This window comes from Ursus arctos, unplaced genomic scaffold, assembly GCF_023065955.2.
Source record: "Ursus arctos isolate Adak ecotype North America unplaced genomic scaffold, UrsArc2.0 scaffold_12, whole genome shotgun sequence".
NCBI classification, from domain to species: domain Eukaryota; kingdom Metazoa; phylum Chordata; class Mammalia; order Carnivora; family Ursidae; genus Ursus; species Ursus arctos.
In genome coordinates, this window is record NW_026622786.1 from 59,213,509 (window position 1) to 59,238,653 (window position 25,145).

Below are 25,145 nucleotides of genomic sequence, written 5' to 3' on the forward strand. Positions count from 1 at the left end.
CCCACCAAAAGTCTGGTTAACGTCTGTCACCATACAGTTATTACAATATTACTGACTATATTCCCTACGCTGTATGTCCTCATATCTTATTTATTTTAAAACTGGAAGTCTGTACCTTTTAATCCCCTTTATCTAGTTCACCTGCCCCCCTTCCCCACCCCTCTGGTAACCACTAGTTAGTTTCTTTTACCTGTGAATCTGTTTCTGTTTTGTTTTGTTTTTTAGATTCCACCTATATGTTAAATCATATGGCGTTTGTCTTTCTCTGTCTGGCATTTCACTTAGCTAAATACCCTCTTGGTCCATCCATAATGTCACAAATGGCAAGATTTCATTCTTTTTATGGCTGAGTAATATTCCATTGTGTGTGCATGCATGCGTGTGTGTGTGTGTGTGTGTGTATGTGTACCACTTCTTTATTCATTCATGTATCAATGGACACTTAGATTCTTTCCATATTATTAGCTGTTGTAAATAATGCTACAGTAAACACAGGGGTGTATGTATCTCTTTGAATTAGTGTTTTCATTTCCTTCAGATAAACACTCAGAAGTGGAATTGCTGGATTTTGTGGTATTTCTAATTTAAATTTTTTGAGGAACCTGAGTGCTGTTTTCCACAGTGGCTGTACCAGTTTGCATTCCCACCAACAGTGTATGAGAATTCCTTTTTCTCACATCCTCTTCAACATTTGTTATTTCTCCTCCTTTTGATACTAACCTTTCTGACTGGTGTGAGGTGATAGTTCACTGTGGTTTTGATTTGCAGTTCCCTGATGATTAGTGATGTTGAGCATCTTTTCATGTGTGTATTGGCCATGTGTATATCATCTTTGGAAAAATGTCTATTCAGATATTTTGCCTATTTTTAAATTAGGGTTTTTTAAATATTAAGTAGTATAAGTTTTTAAACATATTTTGGGTATTAATCCCTTATCAGTTGTATGATTTGCAAATATCTTCTCTCCTTCAGTACCTTGCCTTTTTGTTTTGTTGATGGTTTCCTTCACTGTGTGAAAACTTTTTAATTTAATGTAATCCCATTCGTTTATTTTAGTTTTTGTTGTCCTTGCTTAAGGAGTCTGGTCCAAAAAAATATTGCTAAGACAGATGTCGAGAATTTACTGCCTATGTTTTCTTCTAGGAGTTTTATGGTTTTGGATCTTACATTCAAGTTTTTCATCCATTTTGAATTTATTTTTGTATATGATATAAGATAGTGGTCCAGTTTCATTCTTTTTCACGTAGCTGTTCAGTTTTTCCAACACCATTTATTGAAGAGACTGTCTTTTTCCCCATTATATATTCTTGACTACTTTGTCATAGATTGATTGACCATATATGTGTGGGTTTATTTCTGGGCTTTCCATTCTATTGCACTGATCTGTGTTTTTGTTTTTGTGCCAGTACCATACTGATTTGATTACTATAGCTTTAGAGTATAGTTTGAAATCAAGAAGCGTAATACCTCTAGCTTTGTTCCTTCTCAGGATTGATTTGGCTATTTGAAGTCTATTGTGGTTTAATGTCAATTTTAGAAATCTTTTTTCTAGTTTTGTGAAAATTGCCGTTGGTGTTTTCATGGGATTGTATTGAATCTGTAGATTGCCTTCAGTAATATAGACATTTTAACAATATTAGTCCTTTCAGTCCATAAGCACAGAATATCTTTCCATTTATTTGAGTTGTCTTCAGTTTCTTTCATCAGTGTCTTACAGTTTTCAGAGTATAGGTGTTTCACCTCCTTGGATAAATTTATTCCTAGGTATTTTTATCTTTCAGATGCAATTGTAAATGGAATTTTTTTTAATTCTTTTTTCTGATAGCCCATTATTAGTATATTAAAATACAAGCAATTTCTGGGGCACCTGGGTGGCTCATTCATTTAAGTGTCTGCCTTCAGCTCAGGTCATGATCTCAGGGTCCTGGGATCAAGCCCCACATCAGCTCCTTGCTCAGTGGGGACCCTGCTTCTCTCTCTCTCTGCTTGCTGCTCTGCCTGATTGTGTCCTCTCTCTCTCTCTGTGTGAAATAAATAAATAAAATCTTTTTTAAAAATGCAATTTCTGTATGTTAATTTTGTATCCCTTGACTTTACTGAATTCATTTATTAGTTCTAATAGTTTTTTGATGGAGACTTTAGGGTTTTCTATATATAGTATCATGTCATCTGCAGATAATGACAGTTTTACTTCATTATTTACAATTTGGATGCCTTTCATTTATTGTTTTGTGTAATTGCTGTGGCTAAAATCTCAATATGTTTAATACGTCCATTCTCCCCAAATTGACTCACTGATTCAGTGCAATCCCAATCAAAATCACAGCAGGTTTTTTTTTCTTTTACCATTAAAATTGATAGCCTATTCTAAACTTTATATGAAAATGAAAAAAAAAAACCCACAAGAATAGCCGCAACAGTACTGAAAAAGATGAACAAAGTTGGAGGACTTATAATACTTTATTTTGGGGCATTATAAAACTATAGTAATTGACATAGAATTGATACAAGCATATAATTCAATGGACCAGAACAGAAATTCCAGAAATAGACCCACACAAATATAGTAGTGTCCTCCTCATCCACAATTTCACTTTCCATGGCTTCAGTTACTAACAATCAACTATTATCTGGAAGTAGGTGATCCTCCTCCTGACATATTGTTAGAAGGTTGGTAGTAGGGGCGCCTGGGTGGCTCAGTCGTTAAGCGTCTGCCTTCGGCTCAGGGTGTGATCCTGGTGTTCTGGGATCGAGCCCCATGTCAGGCTCTTCCACTGGGAGCCTGCTTCTTCCTCTCCCTCTCCCCCTGCTTGTGTTCCCTCTCTCGCTGGCTGTCTCTCTCTCTGTCGAATGAATAAATAAAATCTTTAAAAAAAAAAAAAGAAGATTGGTAGTAGCCTAATGCTACATCATTTACCTCACTTTATCTCATCATATAGGCATTTTATTATCTCACATCATCACAAGAAGAAGATAGGTGAGTATAGTACAGTAAGATATTTTGAGAGAGGAGGACCATATTCACGTAACTTTTATTACAGTATATTGTTATAATTATTCTTTTGTATTATTAGTTATTGTTAATCTTTTACAGTGCCTAATTTATAAACTCTACCGTAGATATATATGTATAGGAGAAAACATAGTATATATAGGGTTCAGTACATCTGTGGTTTCAGGCATCCACTTAGGGGTCTTGGAACATACCCACCATAGATAAGGGGGGACTACTGTATGTTTAATCAATTATCACCAAAGTTGCTAAAACAATTCAATGGAGGAAAAGACTGGCGTTTTACCATATAGTGCCGGAATAATTGAATATTCATATGAAGAGAAAAGTACTTGATCCTCATCTCACACCATAAACTGACTTGAAATGGATAATAGACCCACACAGAAGGGCTGAAACTCTGAACCTTCTAAAAGGAAATATATAAGCAAATATGATAACGTTAAAGTAGATAGGTTTTTTAGACACAAAGCACGAGACATAAGGAAAAACATATAAATTTTACTTCACCAAAATTACAAGTTTTTCCTCTCAAAAGACGCTGAAGAAAATGAAAAAGCAGCGAATGAGAGAAAATACGCATGAAATGTATATCAGATAAGTGACTGGTATCCAGAACGTGTGTGTGTGTCTGTGTGTACACACAACTCAATAACAAGAAGATAAACGATCTTCCTTTTACACGGATTTGAACATTTGCTTCACAAAGAAGATACACAATTGGGCAATTAATACATGAAAAGATACTGTAGCAGGTTCCTAGGGCACCTCTAAGTACTGTGAACTGGGTGACGGAATAGAACAGACATTTATTCTCTCACAGGTCTACAAGCTAGAAGTCTGAAATCAAGGTGTCAGTAGGGCTGTGTTCCTTCTGAAGCTCTAGGGCAGTATCCGCTCCATGCCTCTCTTTCAGCTCTAAGTGGTGGTTGGCCATCCTTGGCATTCCTAGGTTTGTAGATACATACTCCATTCTCTGCCTCCATCTTCACATGACATACTTTCTATGTGTGCGCCAGTATATATCTACATGATCTGCTTCTAAGGATACCAGCCATTGGATTTAGGGCCCACTAAAATTCATCTTGACTTTATCTTAACGTGATTACATCTGCAAAGACCCCACTACCAAATAAGTTCACATTCACAGATACTGGGGGTTCGGTCTTTAACATACCTTTTTTGGGGATGCAGTCCAACCTACCACAGATGCTTACCATCATCAGGGAATTAAATATTAGAACCACACTGAGAACGCTTACTGACATGGCTGATTTTTTTTTTTTTTTGAGAACTCTAAGTGTTTGCAGCAATGTAGAGCAAATAGAATTCCATGTGTTGCTAGTGGGTAGTAAAGTGGTACAGCTATTTTGGAAAACAGCCAGTTTCTTAAAAAGTTAAACATGTTATCACCATAGGCCCAGAAATTTACCTAGAAGGCCTAGATATTTACCTAAAAGAAATGAAAACATACATCCAGACACAGCCCTGCATGTGAATATTCATAGCAGCTTTATGCGCAATAACCAAACCTGGAAACAACCAAAATAGCCATGAACAATTGAATGGATAAGATCCATGCAAGGGAACAACAGCAATAAAAGGATGTACGGGTTTGGTGTAATGACTTGGATGCCCCTCAGAATTAGTATGGTGAGTGCAAGAAGTCAGAGACTAAACCTTATGTACAGTACGACTCAATTTATATGAATTTCTAGAATAAAGAAAACGAAACTGTAATGACAACAATCAGATGATGGGTTTCTTGGGTAGGGGCGTGGAGTGGGGAAATTTATTGAAAAACATCGTAAAGCAACTTTTGGGAATTGATGAAAACGTTCTGTATCTTGATTGTGGTGGTGGCTACGTAAGTGTATACATTTGCTCAAACATCATGAGTATACTTAAAATAGGTTCATTTTATTTCATGTAAATTATGCATCAATAAACTGATTTTTTAAATATAGCCATCTGTTATTGGAATGGAGCTCCTCTGGGGTAGCTGCTCTTCTCTAAGTCACATTTAAGCCGGGCACTGATGAGAACTAAATAGAACAACATCCACTAACATCCTGTGCCCCGCCCGATCATAAATAGTCAATCAGAGCACTTTCCTGTTAGGAAATTTTAGGACCTATGACATAGTGTTAATGTTTATATTTATATTTATTCAGTGGTTGCTAGTTATTCTATTTCACAGATGTGGACAATTATACCATTTTCTGAATTTTGCTGGTCTTGTAGCTTTTATAAATTACAAACTCCTAATATAAACTTGATTGTAGTATAGTCGAGAGAGCGGGTAGGCTTTAGTGCTAATCAGCTTGTGGTTTAAATTCTGGCCTTGCCATTTAGCAGCTGTACAGCGTTCATTCCTTCACTTAAAAATATGTATGAAGCGATTGTGATGTACCAGGTCGCCAGGCATAGGGGATGTACCTTAAGGGGATGTGTTCCTAGCCTCATGGAACTTACAGTCCAATCCTTCAACTTATTTTCCTTCTCCAGGTTTCTGGGTTTTGCCATCTGTAAATTGGATTGTACTGCTATCTTCACAGGGTTTTTGACAATCAAGTGAGATGACCAAGTAATCAGTATGCAGTAGACAATAAGGGTTTCCTCCTGCCCTACCTGCGTGTCTTTCCAACTCCTTACTGTGCTCTTGTTCTCCCCTATCTATCCTATCACGTCCTATTCTCTCCCATCATGAATTTTTTAAATTATTGAAGTATAATTGACATACAAAGTTATATTAATTTCACATGTACAACATATTCAGCAGTTCTATACGTTACCCAGTGCTCACTATGAAAAGTGTAGCTGCCCTCTGTCATCATACATTATTACAGTATTATTGATTATATTCCCTATGCTGTACTTTTCATCTCCATGACACACTTATTTATAACTGGAAGTTTGTACCTCTTAATCCCCTTCACCAACTTCACCCACCCACCCCCCCACCAACTCCCTGCTGACAACCACCAGTTTGTGTTTAAGAATCTGTTTGCTTTTGCTTTTTGTTCTTTTGTTTTTGGGAAGTTCCACATATTAAGTGACATCTTACAGTATTTATCTTTCTCTGTCTGACTTATTTTACTTAGCATGGTACCCTCTAGTTCCTTTCTTCTTGTCATAAATGGCAAGATCTCACAGCAGTCAGATTGGCTAATACCAAAAAGACAAGAAATAACAAGTGTTGGCAAGGATGTGGAGAAAAAGGAACACTCATGCACTATTGGTAGGAATGTAAATGGGTGTAACCACTGTGGAAAACAGTATGGAGGCTCCTCAAAAAATTAAAAATAGAAATGCCATATGATCCAATAATTTCATCATGAATCTTATTCATGTCTCTTTCTATAATACCATAAGTGCAAATACTTGTTTCTTTTCTCAGCCAGAACTATTTAGATTTCTGAATGAATTCTTCCAGCTCTTTTCCTATTTAAACTATTTTATTATTAAACCTATATTGGATGATATTTAAAAAATAAAGAACAGTCCCCAGACTGATTTTTGTGTTATCCAAAGTTAAGTGAAGTGTGGTATTCCTTAACAGTAACTCTTTATATTCATATGCCATTTTACCTTTATAAAGCCTTTTTGTATCTATTATTTCATTTAATCATCTCAATAATCCTGTGAGGTCAGTGAAGAGATTATCATGTCTACTGTCTACATTAGTGTACCAAGGCATATCTATGTTAAAAGAGTATTGAAATAGGGGTGCCTGGGTGGCGCAGTCAGTCAAGTGTCCAACTCTTGATCTCAGCTCAAGTCATGGTCTCAGGGTTGTGAGTTTAAAAAAAAAAAAAAGGATTTAGATCAGAGATGTAATCTGAACCTGCTTATGCTTTTCATTTGTTTATGTATTTAATCACATTAATTGGCTACTGATTGTATGCTGGATATACTGTGATCCTGCCCTTAAGAAGCTCATTGTCTGTGAGGGCCGGCAGCCTGCAAGTGGAGAGCAGTGACAGGATATGGACGCATGTACAGATGGGGGTTGTCAATGAAGAGCAAAGGATCAGCCTTGTTGGGGCATATGGAAAGGGCATTGCAATGTGCCACTTAAACAGAGTATTGAGGCTTCTCATAATTTCCCCATGTGAATGAGGATGGAAAAGGCCTTCCCAAAATACCCCTAAGCAAGAACCTTAGGAGTTGATACTTACTCTCTACCCTCATTGGTGCAAAGTAATTCTTCACTATGACCCACCCCCACCCCCACCCCCAACAAAAGAAAGAAAAGATCACAGAGAAGAGAGTCACAATCATCCAGGTCCTTATCAACTGGGCCTGGTTTTCTGGATAAAAGGAGGAAACAAGGGCTTGTTTCCTGCAGCTCTTTCTTGTGCTGCCTTCCCTCAGACCCTGGCCTAGCTCAGGCTGGACAGATCCCATCCAGGAAGGCAGGGGGAATGGTGTTTGTATTCATCAGTATGCATTTCTTGAAACTGGCCACCGGTGAACAATCAAATCGCCTTGGAATGTTCTTAAGCTTCCTACATGTTTGATTAGTTTTTCCCAGTAGGAAGTGAAACAAAAGACACAGCTATTAAGAGAGCTTGCTCTCTGCATGGCCTAAGACTGGCTCCTGGTGTCACAGTGATCTTCAGAGCAGACAGGAAGATCAGAATCATTCCAGGTGTTGAATGGAAAGACTGGAGCTGGATGTGCGTAGTCTTTGTGGTGGATGGGAGCAGAGGAGGGCAGGAGAATCTCAGGTCTCTTTTTGACTGTTTCAGAAGCTGTTTGACACTCTTGCTTCAATTTTTCTCTCTATAAAAGAAGATTATTCATGTATAAGATTCTTCCATGTATTCATTCCCTTAGTAGCCCACAGAGCATAGCCCTCTGCTAGATGTCAAGGATATAAGAGTAAAGTATAAATAACAGACAGCTCCCAAAGGAGTTCTTGCAGAAAATGGGGTGAGCAGACATCAAGGCTGTGGGTGGGTGAAGGGCAACATAGGCTCAGTTGATGGGGCCACGTCATCCTAGAGGAGATAGCAGGGAACTGTGTGGGGATGTGAAAAAGAGAAGCCTGGTTGATGGTGTGGTGAAAGAGCAATTCTGGTGGAGAAGAGAAATATCCAAGGAAGATCTTTTACATTTTGTCATAATAAGCAATATAAGCCCTCTCTTCCAAGACCCCTATAAATATTAAGTAAAATGTATACAGCTCGTTAAGATTTGGTGAAGTAGATCATATTTGGGAAGAGAAAAGTGCTGATATCTGCTTCATGGTTTATGTGGAATGTAAGAACCTGGACACAGGAAAAAAAATCAGTCAATATTTAGATACATAAATACATACATATATTTACATGTGTGTATATCTATCACATATAACTATTAACTAATACATCACATATACATGTGTATGCACACTGTATCCATATGCCTATATACACACTATACATGTATATATGAATATATGAATATGTGGTATTTATGTAACTCCCCCTAAAAAAGCTTCTTAGAGAACAAAAAAGAATGTTATCTGGATAATACATTCTTAGTGAACTAGCATGAGCTAACACTTAAGTACTTACAATGTACCAGGTCCCTTTCTAGGTACCTTAAGTGCAGTATGTCTTCTTCAATCCTTACAGTAACTTTACCAGGTAGGTACTCCCATTATCACCTTTTTGCGGAGAAGGAATCTGAGAAACAGAGAAGTTCAGTTACTTGCCTAAGGACACATAGCAAGTAAGAAATAGAGCTGGGCAGCCTAGCTCTAGGACCTCAACTCTTAACTTCTCTGCCCTATTACATAAGATATGACTTGCTTTTAATATTTTTGTAAGAAATCAAACCCTTTAGGGAGCTTCGAGTGTGGATGGAAGAATCACGGCAGCTTCGATTCTCAAGCAGTTGAGTGTGAGGAACAGAAGCTTCCTTCCTTCGTGGTGGCTTTAAGTACATTGCTCCCTGAATTCGACTGTAGATCGTTGGACAAGATTTGCTCATTTGCTTCTTTCATTCATTAACTATTTACTGAGTAGCCACTATGTGCCAAAAACCATTTGAGGTGGTAGAAAAAAAACAGTAAACCAAATAAGCAAAATGCCAGTTAATTATGGAGTTTACATAAGGATGACAGAAGAGCACTTGGATGGTTTGTAAAATCGTGATAACTGCTGTAGAGACAAGGGGTGTCGTGAGAGTACAGAGGATGGAGGGGAGCTGCTATAAAATACAGGTGGTCCAGGGAAGCCTTGTTGACAAGGTGACTTTTGAACAGAGACCTGAAGGAAATATAGGAGCGAGACTGCAGTATCTAGGAGAAGAGCACTGTTGGCAGAGGGAATGGCAAATGTGAAAGCCTTGAAGTTCAGTCGTACTTGACCTGTGTGAGGAAGAGGTGGAAACCAGTGTGTCTGGAGTAGGCTGAGCTAGAAAACAGAATGGCAAGATAGCAGGTGAGAAGTTCAATGGAGACTTTGGTTTTCACTCTGGGACAAGTAACCACAGGATAGAGGCAGGAAGCAATGATTTTTTTCTGCCTTGTGTCTTAAAAAGTTTACTCTGACTACTGGGTGAAAAATCAACGATAAGGGGGCAAGGGTGGACAAAAATTATTGTTGCAAAAATCCAGGCAAGAGATGATGGCGGTAGTGTTAAGGGCTGATGAAAAGAGGTTAGGCTATATTTTGAAGGTAGAGTTAACTACGTTTGGAAGTTTTCACCCCATAGACTATGTATATAAATGGTAAAACTGGCTGAGATCACTTCCAGAGGAAGTTTTGGTAGAGAAGGAAACATGTTCATGGGTGGAAGCCTGGGCAGCTCTGATCTTGAGAGATTGAGGAGACAGGAGGGGTCAGCAAATGAGACTAAGAAGGAGTAGCAGGGGAAAAAAGGAACACCAAGGAAAAGGAGCATCCTGGGAGTCAGGTAAAGAATGTGCTTCATGGAGGAGGGTGACCACTTGTGCTGCGTGATGCTGACAATCAGTAAGGACTGAGAACTGAGTGTTGGGTTAGCAACATGGAGGTCACTGATGACCTTGACAAAAGCTGCTTTTGGTCTGGTGGAGGGGGGAAAAGCCTGACTGGAGAGGGTTTAGGAGAAAATTAAGTTACCCCTGGAGATGCTGTCACATGAGGCTTTCATCTGAGTGGAAATGGAATCTGCTTTCATACTCCTCAGAGGCCTGAGTCTAGTCCTTACAAAACCAAGGCTCAAAAGCCCAGGGCTTTAGAAACCACAAATAAAAAACTGAAACCTTTGAACTTGGGAATAGTATTAAAGTTGTCATCTAGGGCTTGAAATGTTGGATTCACAGATCTTGCTCCAGGAAATAAAATGGACCAGTTGTTGAGTTTATTCTGGTTCTCTGTCTAAAACTAAAGCTGGAGAATCTCTTTTATATATTTACCCTGGGGACTTTGTCCCCACGTCCTCCCTTCACAATAAAATGTGTCCTCCAAAGTCTGGGAAAAATTTTCCCTGGGAAAAAATTATTGTTATCGCTCTTTGATGAAAATTTCTTCTTCATAGTTCGTTTGTCGGTATAGCATCTCCTAAATGCCTGGTGTTGGGTGGTGTGAGTGTTGAGCCTGGACATGTGCTCCTTGAACATTACATATCGCTGAAAATAAACCCCTATGCCCAGTTACCTATGATAGCAATTGGTGCCATCATTTTAAGGCTTCCTATCATCAGTGAAAATCTAGAAATGTATTCTGTGAATGCACAGGAACTGACTTTAGTAAGGCAAAAATAGTTCTCGATGTTATTGTCACCATGTTCAGTAAATATTATGAGAATCAATTCACAATTGAAGCAGCTGAGCTGGTTTTTCCTAATGGAAAATCACATACCTTTTCAGAACTGGCTTAACGAAAGGAGATGGTGATATCTGATCTAATTAAGAAAAAGTTGGAACCAGAGCAACTCCAGAAAATCTTGCCAAGCTTCTGACCAAGATGTGTTTAAAGTTAGAAGTCATAGATGAGGGGAATCAGATTGAGATTGAAATCTCTGTGACCGGAGCTGACATTTTCCATGCATGTGATATTATAAAAGATGTAACTATTGCTTATGGATATAATAACATTCAGGTGGCTCTCCCAGAAACATACACTGTAGCTAATCAATTTCCTCTTAATAAAGCTCACAGGACTTCTAAGACATGACCTGGTAGCTACTGGAGGCACTGAAGCACTTGCCTTTCCTCTGTGCCTCCAAGAAGATACTGCTGATAAACTTGGTTTGGACATCTCGCTGCAGCAGAGGTAGTTCATGTTAGTGACCCTAAAGCCGCTGCATTTCAGGTAGCACTCATTACTCTTCTTCCTGGCCTCCTAAAGATCATAGCCACAAAGAGTAAGATGCACCTTCCTCTGAAACTGAAATCTCTGACACTGTAGTACAAGATTCTAGCAGAGACCTACATGCATCTCTGTGCTGTTAATTACAGTAAGGATCCTTAGTTAGAGATAATCTATGGGGTCTGGACAGAATTACACAGCTGCTTAAGGTGCCTCCTGGTGAAAAGAAGGGGGGGAATATGTGATCAAAGCATCTGAAGGCCCTTCTCCTGGGTGATATGTCGAGATCTTTGTCAAGGGTCAAAGCATCAGGAAGTTTGGGGTTGATCCTTCATCCTGATGCCATCACCAAATTTGAGCTGACCATGTCCTGCTCCTCCCTGGAAATCAGTATCAAGCCCTTTTGGTGAAGATGAGTCCCTGCTGTTGATTCTCTTCATGAGTGTGCTCTTCTCCTCCCTTGGTGTCCTCTAGTCGTCCCCACAGGGCACATTCATTTGTGTTTTAATGTTTAATGAAGTAGAAAGCAGTAGGAGGGGCACCTGGGTGGCTCAGTTGGTTGAGAGTCCGACTGTTGGTTTCAGCTCAGGTCCTGATCTCATGGGTCGTGAGACTGAGACCCGAGTGGGGCTCTGCACTGAGTGGGGAGTCTGCTTGAAGATTCTCTCCCTCTGCCCCCTCCCCATTTGTGCTCGTGAGCTCTCTCTCTCTCTCTCTCAAATAAATAAACAACTATTTTAAAAAATAAATACAATAAAAAATAAAGTAGAAAGCAGTAGGAGTGGGGGGAGAGTGAAAGCCCTTGTAAAATCGTCTCCAAGTCTGCATACTGCTCAGTGGATTTTGAAATGAGCTGCCAGTTTCCCCACTTTGGCCCTGTGATCAGGAGAACCATTTCTATTTTGGTGGATGGATGTCTCTCCTCCAGATTCTGCTGGCTGCCTCCCTTTGTCTCATGCCATTCCTTGTCATTGTGTGCTCTGACACCGGTTGCTTCCTTTGGGCTCTTAGTGCAAGAGACAGTGGAGCCCAGCCTTTGCAGAGGCAAACATTTAAAACCTACTTTAAGAACTGGAATTACTATTACATGGCTAAAGAGGCTTGACTCCCTACAGTGAGGTGTCTGCAAACTTCCTGGCTGCATTCAGAGTGTTTTTCTGACCCCTCCATTCTGTATTCTCTGTCACATGCTTCTAAAGGGAAGAGGCACTTTTGGGGCGCCTGGGTGGCTCAGATGGTTAAGCGTCTGCCTTTGGCTCAGGTCATGATCTTATGGTCCTGGGATCAAGCCCTGCATCGGGTTGCCTATTCGGCGGGGAGCCTGCTTCTCCCTCTCCCTCTGTTGTTCCCCCTGTTCCCCTTGCTTGTGCTCTCTCGCTTTCTCTGTCAAATAAATAAATAAAATCTTAAAAAATATATATAAAGGGAAGAGGCACTTTAAATTCCTTTGGGGAAAAGAATTCAATCATTCAGTCTTATTTGGGGTTCCCCACATTGAATCAAAACATGGATTACGTGATACAGCCTGGAGAGCATCAGACACTGTTTCCTTTGCTCCTTGGACAACAGGGGAGAGAGTAGTGGAGTGGGGAATGGTCCCCACTTACACCATTTCTATCATCCCCTCCACCATAGTGTGAGCCCTTTGAGGAAGGGATGGTACCTGGCTCCTCTGCATACCTGATGCCTAGTTCACAGCAAGGTCGGCAGGAGGGGTGTAGTGAATAGCTATTGGGATAAGTTGCTACATTCAACTCACCATCCTTGCCTTGGGGTGTAGTAGCAGGTGTCACAGTGTAGTGGAGTCAAAGATAAAGGACTTCTCTTCAGGTGGTCCAGGATCAGAGACAGGGTGGGGTGAGGGTGGGGTGAGGGAGTGGCGCCATGAACTCAGCTGTGGGAAATCCCAAAGAAGTCCCTAGTTTTCCAAAGATTTGCATGCTGAGTAGGAATTTCCCACTCTGAAATCAGGGCTTCCCAAATCCTGGTCCACAGATTGGTACTGGCCACCAGTGAAATGAAAATGGACAATGTAGTCATTTTTTTAAACAAAGCTCAATTTATGTTTTTAATCTGAGTTTATGGCCTTCCTGAAATGTTTTTTCATGTCCTGCTGCACTGAAATAACCCTTTTGGAATTATGGTGATGGTAAATAACAAATATTTTTCTTAATATTATTATGATGGAAAAGTCCTTGTTACCTTACATTCCTGCCCAGTTTAATTGTGTTTTGTTTTGGTTTGACATTTTTCTGCCCCACACATTCTCTCTAAGGAGCACTATTAGACCTGTGGTTTCTAATGAGACATGGACCATTTTGAAATTCCGAACTAAGGTTTTAAACCTTTTCTCCACAGAAAACCGTATGTGTTGCTCACACAAAATGTTCGCAGGTAATTTTGGAATGTTCACGTGCCTCTTTAAGACCAGCTGTGTGCTTCTGAAGGATCCAGAAAATGCAGGTTAGGAATTCCTGGACCAGAGGGAGTGACCGTCCACTATTGAGAGAAAATGACCTTTCCCCATTCATCTGCTTTGTAATGCAATATTCAATGTAAATAAAAAGTTTTCCATCACTACCTTTAAAAGTCCAGGATACTAAGCATTGAGATCAGGGATTTAACAGATATTTTGCAAAAGCAAATGGCACTCTGTCTAAGGCAGCTGATACCCAGCATTTGAACCAGCACTCTGTGGTCTCGGTGGGCGCGGGAACTTCTCTTCCCTTTGGCGTTTTTTGCTAAGCATATGTTGCAACCCATCATCACCGACAGGGCTCTGTGCATCTCCCGGGCTGTCTGGGGAGTCTTTTTGAAGGCATTTCAGCCATATGTTAGGGTTTCCTGCTCTCAAGGGTGCTTTGATGCCATGAGATGTGACATGACATTTGGAATCTGGGCCCATGCGTCACAATGCCAAGGGCAGGGACAGCCGCAGGATGACTGACTCTGGCCCATTGTGCAGGGATGAGCATGTCAATCAAATACATCTGGCTGGGTAGTCATATTGGCAGCTGGGACGCTCAAATATCGAGGGGAGAGGGAATCGGAGGGTCGTAGAAGCCTTCAGAAGAGAAGGCTGCTCGTCTTCCTCTGAGAAAGCCTTGGGGTGGAAGTAGAGACCACAGCTGGAACAATGAAGTTGGCAGTGATCACAGGATCTTGGAACCATAAAGATGGTCAAATCCAGAATTTCCCAAGCTTCAGTTATTCAAGCCCATAGCCATGATTTTTTGCTCTCTCTCACCAATAATTTACTTTGTATTTTCTTTTTTTTTCAAAAATTTTATTTATTTATGTGACAGAGAGACAGCCAGCGAGAGAGGGAGCACAGCAGGGGAGTGGGAGAGGAAGAAGCAGGCTCCCAGCGGAGGAGCCCGATGTGGGACTCGATCCCGGAACGCCGGGATCACGCCCTGAGCCAAAGGCAGATGCTTAATGACTGCGCTACCCAGGCGCCCCTTACTTTGTATTTTCTTTAAATTGGCTCACGTTTTTATTTAAATACATGTATTTTTTTAATAATTTTTATTTTGTTATATTAATCACCATACAGTACATCCCCAGTTTTTGATGCAGTGTTCCATGATTCATTATTTGCGTATAACACCCAGTGTTCCATGCAGTATGTGCCCTCCTTAATATCATCACCGGCCTATCCCAATCCCCCACCCCTCTCCCCTCTGAAACCCTCAGTTTGTTTCCCAGAGTCCACAGTCTTTCATGGTTCATTCCCCCTTCTGTTTACCCCCCCTCATTCTTCCCTTCCTTCTCCTACCGATCTTCCTATTTCTTATGTTCCATAGATGAGAGAAACCATATGATAATTGTCTTTCTCTGCTTGACTTATTTCACTTAGCATAATCTCCTCCAGTCCCGTCCATGTTGCTGCAAATGTTGTGTAATTGTTCTTTCTGATGGCTGAATAATATTCCATTGTATAAATGGACCACATCTTCTTAATCCAGTCATCCGTTGAAAGGCATCTCGGCTCCTTCCACAATTTAGCTGTTGTGGACAATAATGCTGTGAACATTGCATATGGGTGCATATGGCCCTTCTCTTCACTGCGTCTGTATCTTTGGGGTAAATACCCAGTAGTGCAATTGCTGGATCATAGGGTAGCTCAATTTTTAAGTTTTTGAGGGACCTCCACACTGTTTTCCGAAGTGGCTGTACCAACTTGCATTCCCACCAACAGTGTAAGAGGGATCCCCTTTCTCCACATCCTGTCCAACATTTGTTGTTTCCTGCCTTGTCCATTTTTGCCATTCTAACTGATGTAAGGTGGTATCTCAGTGTGGTTTTGATTTGAATTTCCCAGATGGCTAATGATTTTGAACATTTTTTCATGTGTCTGTTAGCCATTTGTATGTCTTCATTGGAAAAGTGTCTGTTCATATCTTCTGCCCATTTTTTGATTTGATTATTTGTTTCACGTGTATTGATTTTGAGTTCTTTGTAGATCTTGGATACTAGTCTTTTATCTGTAGTGTCATTTGCAAATATCTTCTCCCATTCCGTGGGCTGCCTCTTAGTTTTTTTGACTGTTTCCTTGCCTGTGCAGAAGCTTTTTATCTTGATGAAGTCCCACAAGTTCATTTTTTCTTTTGTTTCTCTTGCCTTTGGAGATGTAAATACATGTATTTTAAAAGAAACTTTATATAACTAAATGAAATCTGGCATCACTTGCTATAAATATAGTCAAAAATAAATAAAATGAAAACAACATACTCTGGAAATCCTCACTTGGTGCTGTGGTCTGCTAGCTCATTGTTAGAAGGGGAAGTCAGCAAAGGTTTTGGGCTTGTCACAGGCACTAACTCGGACTTTCTCCTTGATCTAGTTGGCAATATTGAAAGCAAATTCAAAAGTGAAACATCATCACTTTCTGTGCTCACTATTAGTTAATACCACGTCCAAGAATTGACTAAATTTCATGTGCCATCTATATTCATTTTGTGTGCTACTGGAGAGCTAGATTTCCCCTGTAGGACACATGGATTGGATCCAAGCCATTTACAGAGGTGAGGATACCCAGAGAATGGAATGGACTTGTCCAGGATAACCATGGTGCTAGGTCTGCCCTGGTACCTCTACCGTTTAGGTAATTCTGCAGCTTTTGCTGGGGGCAGATTTGACGTGCCTGCACCTTGGCTTTGGATTCTGCCTTGTGACATGTATTGGCCAATGAGATGTAAGCAGGTGTGGTGCCGGCAGAGGCTTCAAACTGGATTGTAGAGCTGAGCTTGCTTTTGTGTACTTTACCATGAGGAAGGCATGCCATTGTCGGTCTAAGGAGGATGAGAGACACAGTGCACAGGCCTATATTCTACCTGTGCAAATATTTAGTATTGGACTCCCAGTTGCTGGTTCCCCTTTTTGGTGCAGTATGAGGGGTATGTATGTGTGCACACTTGTGCGTGTGTGTGTGTGTGTGTGTGTGTGTGTGTATGAGACAGACAAGTAGAGACAGAAAGAGGTGGGGGAGAAGCAAGAAGCAAAAGAAAGGTGGGTAGAAAAGGTCAGTGTCCATCCCTCATTCATCTTCTGTCTTCCCAAAGCCTAACACAGGCTCTCAGAAATGTTGCTGATGAATAAATGTTTTATCTTTTACTCAATAACTTTCTAAATTCAAGGAGTATTTACCGGGAACTCTCTTGTATCCATGGGACTGCACTAAATACACATGAGGATACAAAAGAAGTTATTTCTGTGCTGGAGGGCTTTACCGTGTATCTTGATGGTAAGGCCACACCTGCATAATGTGGCTAAGCACCAGTTCAAAGCTGTATGGTTCCCGTGCAGAAGTGAGCAGCACAGCGTTCCTCAAATATGGCAGCGTCCTCCTCTGCCAGGCCTTGACCGTGCTGCCCCGTCAGCCCACAGTGCTGTAGACCCCCATGGAAAGCATAGGTTCTCCACAACTCTGAGCTTCTGGTCTTCTTCTTTCCTCTCTTCTTTTCCATCCAGACATTTCCATTCCCTTTTGTTGTTGTTCTTTCTGCCTTTGCCTTCTTGGTATTCATAGATACCTGCGTACCTTTTGGTGACAACCTGAGTTGTTCTGTGCACTTGTTCTGAAGCCCTGGCACTATCCTTACTTTCCCCCCTCTGCAACCGGGTCCTAGGGAGCTGCCTGCAGTTCACAGGTTGAATCCGCTTCGCACCATCTCCTCCCCCTACCACCATGGTCAATGCCCTTATAAATGCCTCACCTGCCTGGTTTCTTAGCATCACCTTTGCCCCCAGTCTACTCTCCAAAGAGTAGTTGGAATAACTTTGTAAAATGCTAATCTGATCATTTAACTACCCTGCTAAAAAGCAGCCCAGTGGCATTACAATTAGAGAAAAACAAAACAGAATAAAACACCTACAGACTCATTACTGTGCCCTGTAATACTGTGCATGATGTGAACACTATATAGGTCCATTTTGCCAGTGAAAGCCAGGAGATTCCACACTCCATAAGTGACAACATCTTCTGACTTCCAGGGTATCATTCTTCATGCCAAATAAGCATAATCATAATCATACTTACTACTTATTGAGGACATACTGTAAGATGCACATAATTAAGCTCCTTATACATATTAACTTCTTCGATCCTCATAATTCTGTGAAATAGGTACTGTTTTTATCCCAGTTTTGTAGATAAGGAAATTTAGGCACAGAATGTTCAAGCAACTTTCTTAAGGCCACACAGCTTGAAAATGACAGAGGATCAGAACCCAGGCACTGGGGGCACTTGGGTGGCTCAGTCGGTTGAGTGTCTGCCTTTAGCTCAGGTCATGATCCCAGGGTCCTGGGGCTTCCTGCTCAGTGGGGAGCCTGCTTCTCCCTCTGCCTGCTGCTTCCCCTGATTGTGCATGCACTCTCTCTCTCTCTCTCTCTCTCTCGCTCTTTCTCTGGCATACAAATAAATAAAATCTTAAAAAAAAAAAAAAAAGAACCTAGACACTGTAGCTCCCTTGCTGCTGGGCCTTGCAGGGACCATAGGACTGACAAATACAGAAGGAATATCATCAAACTGCCACCTGCTTTTCCATCCCCATCACTCTTCTGGCTAGCTCTCAGGCTATCCATATCTATCTGTAGCTTAGGACGGCATTGGTTCTCTGCCCTCAAGAGATAGCTCAGTATAACAGCAGCATCAACAAAAATTAGGAATCAACTGTTGAAAATTGATAATGTCTCTGAAGGGCTGAGATGGTCTTCTTCCAAAGAGGTAATTACGGGAACCTAGTAAGAATGGGAGGCATTTTGCAGAAAATAGAGTATGAGCAATCCTCACAGAAATGTCAAAAGGATAATGTGTTTTGCAAATGTTTATTGCAAACAGACAAAAGTAGGTTCAATTACTCATCACAGCCTACACATTTCTCTCTTTGTTGGCTGGAAAGCACTCAGGTGTTTTGTTTTGTTTTGTTTAATATTTTCCAGGATGGCATGGAGGTATTTTTAGCTTTGAAATTTTGATTGTGAATTTCTGTGGCCTATTAAAAAAAATGCCAATGCAGACTTGCCAGTGTGAAAAAGGATGACAAAAACTGTTGAACATGATTCAGCCACTGGACTTCATATATCATCTGTCCTTTGCCCCCTCCTTCCTCTAATCCCTGCACTGTCTGAACACTTCATCTGTGATTCTGGGCACTTTGAAACCAGAATCTGTATTCGGCACATGTCCCTCCACGATTAAATAAAAATAATAATCATCTTTCTCTGCTGTTGCCTCTGCAGGAAATAGTTTTTAACTCCGCCTCCACCGCCAGTACCCCCAGTCAGCCTCGTTGGAGTGAGAATAAACATCATGGGCTTTGGAGAAAACTGGGTTTTAAATCTTAATAATGGTGTGACTTTGGGCAGGTTTCTTGTCCTTGTTGAGTCTCAGTCTCTTCTGATATCCGGTGGGAATGATGATGTGGCGTCACAGGGCAGATGGTGGCCATAGTTAAATGAGATGGATTTTAAATGCCTAGTGCTGAGTAATACTTCCTGTATGCTGACACTCTGTCCTTATTAGTCATTTAGCTTAACTTTATAAGGTACGAATTATTGGGGAGCCTGGGTGGCTCAGTTGGTTAAGGATCTGACTTTGGCTCAGGTCATGATCTCAGGGTCCTGGGATCAGGCCCTGCGTCAGGCTCCCGACTCAGTAGGGAGTCTGCTTCTCCCTCTTCCTCTGCCTCTCCCCCACTGCTTGTGCTCACTCACTCTCTCTCTCAAATAAACAAATGAAATCTTTAAAAAAATAAAGTAGGAATTATTATCCCTATTATACAGATAAAGAAACTGAGGCTCAGAGAGGTAAAATAACTTGCCTATTATGGGTTAACTATGCACCCTCCTGGCAAAAAAAAGGCATATTGATCCCCAGTACCTTAGCATAGGACTTTAGTTGGAAATAGAGTCTTTATAGAAATAATCAAGTTTAAATGGTCATTAGGGTGGACCCTAATCCAACATGACTGGCATTCTTAAGAAAAGGGGATATTTGGACCAAGAGACAGACACTGCCAGAGGCTAGACAATGTGAAGATACAGAACACAAAGACAGCCATGAAACTGGGGTGATGCATCTGGGAGCCAAGGGACCCCAGAGCTTGCCAGCAAGTACCAGGCACTAGCAGAGGCAGGGAAGTACCCCCCCCCCCCACTCCGAGCTGTCAGAAAGAGCACAGCCCTGCTAATACCTTGATTTGAGACGTTCAGCCTCCAGATGTGTGTTTTGGGCCCCCCAGGTTTGGTAATCTGCCGTCGCAGCCCTGTGAACTAAAACATTCCACAAGGTCACATTGTTCATAAGTGCCAATGCCAGGATTCAGTTCCTAGTCTGCCCTCAACCCTGGGCTCCTAACCATTTCTCCATCATTGCTTCTCAAACTATGGTACCTGGAGCAGCAGTACGGGCTTCGCCTGGGAGCTCATTAAAAATGCAGAATCTCAGGCCCCAACCCAAACCTACTGAATCAGAATCTGCACCTTGACAAGATCTCTAGGGAATTCTTATGCACCTTAAGAAGCGTGGTAGACAACCTTCTATGGTGGCCGGCAGACATGAATTCCTTTCTCTTCCTTTCCCTAGGTCCCCTTTTGTGTGCAGGTTCAAGTGGGTCTTTCCCTTTCTGTGTGTTGTCCCTCCAGTCCATTTCGCACTCTACTCCGTAATCCCCCAATGCGAAGTTTGTCCTTTACACATAGCGGGGAAATTGGATGCAGTGGAAAAATGACAGGATTTGGGGGCCCTCTTGAACCGGTTTCAGAATCCTGCTTTGGCATTCAGTAGGGGTGGGAGAAGGCAGGTTGCTCGTCTTTCCTGAGCTTCCGCTTTTCCATCTATTCCTAGTGCTCTTGTCCTCATGTTTGGCCTAGAACTACTGAAGTAGCCTTGTCAGTAGACTTCCCACCTCCCCATGTCAATCTCAGTCCGTTCTCCCCATTGTGACCTTCATGAGCTCTCCAAACAGCAAAACTGCTCATGGCATTTCCCATGATTGCTAACTCTGCCCTGGTTAGAGTCCGAATTCCCCAACATGGCTTCCTGTCCCTTCCATGATCTGTTCCTGTCTCCTCTCCTCTCCTATCTCCTGCCACATCCCACCCTCACTTTATTATTTACCTTCTACGTATGCTAACCTTCCTTTATGTTCTCAAGTTATCCATCCTCTCTTTCAGGGTCCTTCCCTACACCACACCTCCCTCCCCTAAACGCCTATACCTCGTGTGCCTTCTCTGTGCTTTTCTTTATCATATGAATCAAGCTTTTTAGTAATCATGTGTTGATTTGTCTGTATTCCTCACTAGACTACATGAGCATGAGGGCAAAGACCATGACTGTCTTTGTGCTTGTATTGTGGCCCCTAGCCCAGTGTTGGAGTATAAGTCAGCCCCCAATACATATTTGCTGCATCCATCAAAGAAATTGGGTGATGCCCCAGTTTTCCAGCCAGCATTGTGCATTCTCCTTAAGAAACATTTATTTCTGAAACCCCACTGCTATTTTACAGATTAGGTGCCAGTGGCAGAGTAAGTCACAGGGTAAGTAAGCCACAACCAGTGTATTCTTTCTGAAGTTTCTTTGTTCTTCCCAACATGATTAAGCCGCCTAGATCCTACCTTGTTGAACAAAGCTAAAGTATTTATTCTTAATTGCTTTAAGTAAGGCCTGTGTGATCTAATCACTAATCAGATGCTTGCGTTTAAGAAAGAAAAATGGCTAATTAACGGAATTCAGTACCGCCAATATTAAGGATCAGAGCTCTGTCTGTGGCAGCGTGGTGATGGAAGACACACAGTGAGGTCTGGAGAGTTTGGGGCTTCCATGGCTTTTCCATTCCCAGAGAAATCGAAACAACACAGACCACACACACACACCCCCACACACCCACCCACCCAACAGGAAGGAGACGTTCTGAATGAATCCCAGGAAACTTTCCCCTCCTGTGCATTGTCAGAGGTAAGAAATGCTGTGATTTTCAAGTTAAAATGTTAGAAATACAAAATGAAAACTCGCGAGCCACTTGTGAAATTGGCATGAGAATAACCAATGTGGTTAAAGTTGAGAAAAATAGAAAATCTTATTCACACAGGATGGGAGGATGGGCCCGTTTTGGCCTTGAATATACCACATGCTCAATAAATTCTTGTTGAGTGAATTTTTTGTGAGACACACACACACACAGGCATACACCCCTCTATTAAAAAGCACAAAAGAAAACCTGAACGAATGGAAACTATGATACTCTATTCATGGATAGGAACACTCAGTGCTTTAAAGATACCACTTCTCCCCATAGTTAATCTAAAGATTCGAAGTGATTCCAATCAAAGTTCTAAAAGACTTTGCCTGGAAGATTGACAAGATTAACCTAAACTTCACACGGAAGAGTAAAGCCGTTTTTGAAAAGGGAGGAGATGAGAGAAAGAAAGAAAGAGGAAGGAAGGAGAGAAGGAAGGAGGGAGGGAAGGAAGGAAGGAAGAAAAGATTTACTCTATATAAAGAAAGATTTTCTCTACTATATATATTTACACTAAAGCTCCATGTAATTTTGAGAAATGGTTTTGTTTTTGTGTTTGTTTGCCTGTTTTGCAAGTGGTCATCCAGGGAACTGATTTTTGGCAGACTTTCCTGGAGTCGCTCTACACTGGATTTGAATGAAAAGCGAAGGCACGCATTGTGCATTTGCTCAACTCTGACCACAGTGAGCTTGGCGGGGGGGGGGGGGGGGGGGGGGGGGGGGGGGGCAGGGGAAAGAGCTGAGGTCAGAGGCACTGGGACTGAGCTCCAGCTTTGCCTTCCAGACGAGTTTTAGGGCCAGTTGCTAAACTTCTCTGAGTCTCAGTTTTTTTAATCTATAAAGTTCAATGAATAAAAATCGAAGTAGGACACAAGTCTTTGTTGGACTGTATTCTAGTGCTTTCAAAATCTGTTTATTCCTATGAGAAATGCCGTTCTGTAAAGCAGGGGTTGCAGACTCAACTGTCGGGAGCAGCCAGGCACATCACACCCACAGGTAGCAGTGATAGAGAAGGCAGTGGGGAGGGGATCAGAGCAAACCCTGAGTGAATGTGAAACAGAGCTGCCTGAATCAGCCTGCGCATACCCATCTGTAACTTCAGCTCAGGAGCCAACAGCCCGACCTGGGAGTCAGAAGAGGGGCAAAGACGCACTCTCACTGTAGCTTTGCCTCCGACAGTGGTGTGACCCAGGCCAAGTTATTTCTCACTGTGAGCCCCATTTTTCCACTTCTAAAATGGGCACGTTGGACTCTCTAAGAGTGACAATAGCTGTAACATTATACATGCCTGTCCAGGACTCTAATTTGTGGAGGCACTTGCCAGTCTCACTTCTCGAATTAGGTATAAAAGAATTGGACTTCTAGAACTGGAAGACCAGGGTTCACATCCCAGCACTGCCACTTGCTAAATGCCACTTGAGAACATACCAGAGCTTCACTGCACTTTAGTTTCTATCACTAAAAATATGGAGGAAAAGGAATTTTATCTTATTTACAGAGTTGGGATAACAAGTACTTGACGATTAAAATGTTTTATAAACTGGACCACAATGGGAAGGGATATGGATAAGCATAATGGAAAAGCATGTAGATAAATGGTCTACCAAGTCCCAGATACCTAATACCTACATTATTTGCAAATCCAGCTTTCCTAGGATGTAGGTCCAGCTATACTCATTTTATAGATGTGAAAACTCAGATTTCAAATCATAGACCTAGGCAAGGATTGAAATCTTTTCCTCCCATTTCCAAGGCCCATGACTTATTTCCTACCTGCTGTTTCATCAGGTGGGCCAGCTATGTCCAGTGCTAGGAGCCGGCATTTGTCATCAGGTCAGGGACTGTATCCAGGGGTTCAGCTGAAGTTAAGAGCAGTAGGCACATTTCCATCCACCAGTCAGGCCAGGCTTCGATTCCTGGAAATGAGGTAGTTAGCTATGTTTTGTAGTACAGAGCAAGATTGGGGGCTTTCTGTATGCCTGTCAGGTTAGGTATGGACAGCCTAAGACCTACTTCTGGAGAGGGCAGAAGGCCAGAGACCCAGGTGAACTTGCTCCTGACTTAGGTGGAGCAAGCTGCTGAAAGGGATCACCTCTCATTCTCTTTATGAAACCAACATGCTGTTCTGGCCCCGGGGAACACAGGTCAGCAACTTCCTGAATTACCCCTTTGCTTGTAATCCAGTTGCAGTGGTGAAATATTATGTTGCCTAGGGCAGGGCTATCCCTGGCTCTTAGTTGTTTAAATTGCGAAGTTTCCTTTTTAGAAGGAAGGAAGATTTATTGAACGCCTACCAGGTGTCAGGCATGGTGCCACTCACTTTGCACCGGTGATTTTATTTATAAAAACTGTAGGCATTAGATTCTGTGACTTCGGTTTATCAGATGTTAAAAGAGAAGCTCAGAGGGGATAAACAAACTGACTAGAGGCCACACGCTCAGTAAATGCTAGAGCCAAGTATTAGAATCTCTGGCTCTCTGACTCCAAAGCCTGACTCTTTCCACACCACCAGTCTGCCCACTGGTGTGACACTAATGGCAAATATGCCTGTAAAATCCAAATAGAGTTTCATTTATTAATGGTCTGCAATGGAAGACTACTGCTAGCCCGCCAATAGAAAGCTCATTTGTTTTGTAAACAGAGAATAATTCATTCATTTGCTAATGCTCTCTCCCAGCTAAAGTCTGAGCCAATTCTGCCTTTAATCTGTGATATAGCTTGAAAGCAAGGATGTCCCCACAGCCCAAGCCTTTGAATATTCCATTTGGGACCTGTGGGGAATGGTGCTTCCTTTGTCTCAACATCAAAGCACAGGTCTTTATGTCTTGACAGGTATATATGTATGTTGAAAGATATAAATAAGTACTGAAAATCAAACCCCTCGGATTGTCCCCGTTGTCCCATTTTCCAAGAAAATGAAAGAGAGCATAACTTAAAATGAATAAAAATATACTCCCCATTTGGAAGTCTAAAAATTGACAGTGTTTACCAGAAATTGTATGAACGGAGAACTCGGGCTTCCATTTGATTGTGGGTTAGAATCCGCGCCTGGGCTCTGAGATTCTTCCTTTGTGAGTGATTGCTACTGCTGGGGGAATTGGCAGTGTGACCAGGCCAAGGGAAGGGATAAAATGATTAGGTCCAAGACTTCATTGCGAAGCTTCTTCCTCTGAGATTTAGAAACCATCTTTCTTTCAGCCGCTTAATGTTTCCTGAACACCGTGAATTTCTCCAGGGGGCTTTATGGCCAGAACTGATCGCATTCAATTCTCCGGGGAGGAAATAGGCAGGTTTGTCTTATTTATTTATTTATTAAGTAAAGAA

The 25,145-nt window shown here is 41.6% G+C and overlaps 1 protein-coding gene and 1 pseudogene across 2 annotated transcripts in view; both read left to right on the forward strand.

Moving 5' to 3' along the window:
- Positions 1-12,029, forward strand: part of LOC113254267 (phenylalanine--tRNA ligase beta subunit-like) — a 114,008-nt pseudogene extending 101,979 nt beyond the window's left edge.
- The window catches only part of DAB1 (DAB adaptor protein 1), a 1,098,018-nt gene that overhangs the window by 415,961 nt on the left and 656,912 nt on the right, over positions 1-25,145 (forward strand). The window lies entirely within an intron of this gene.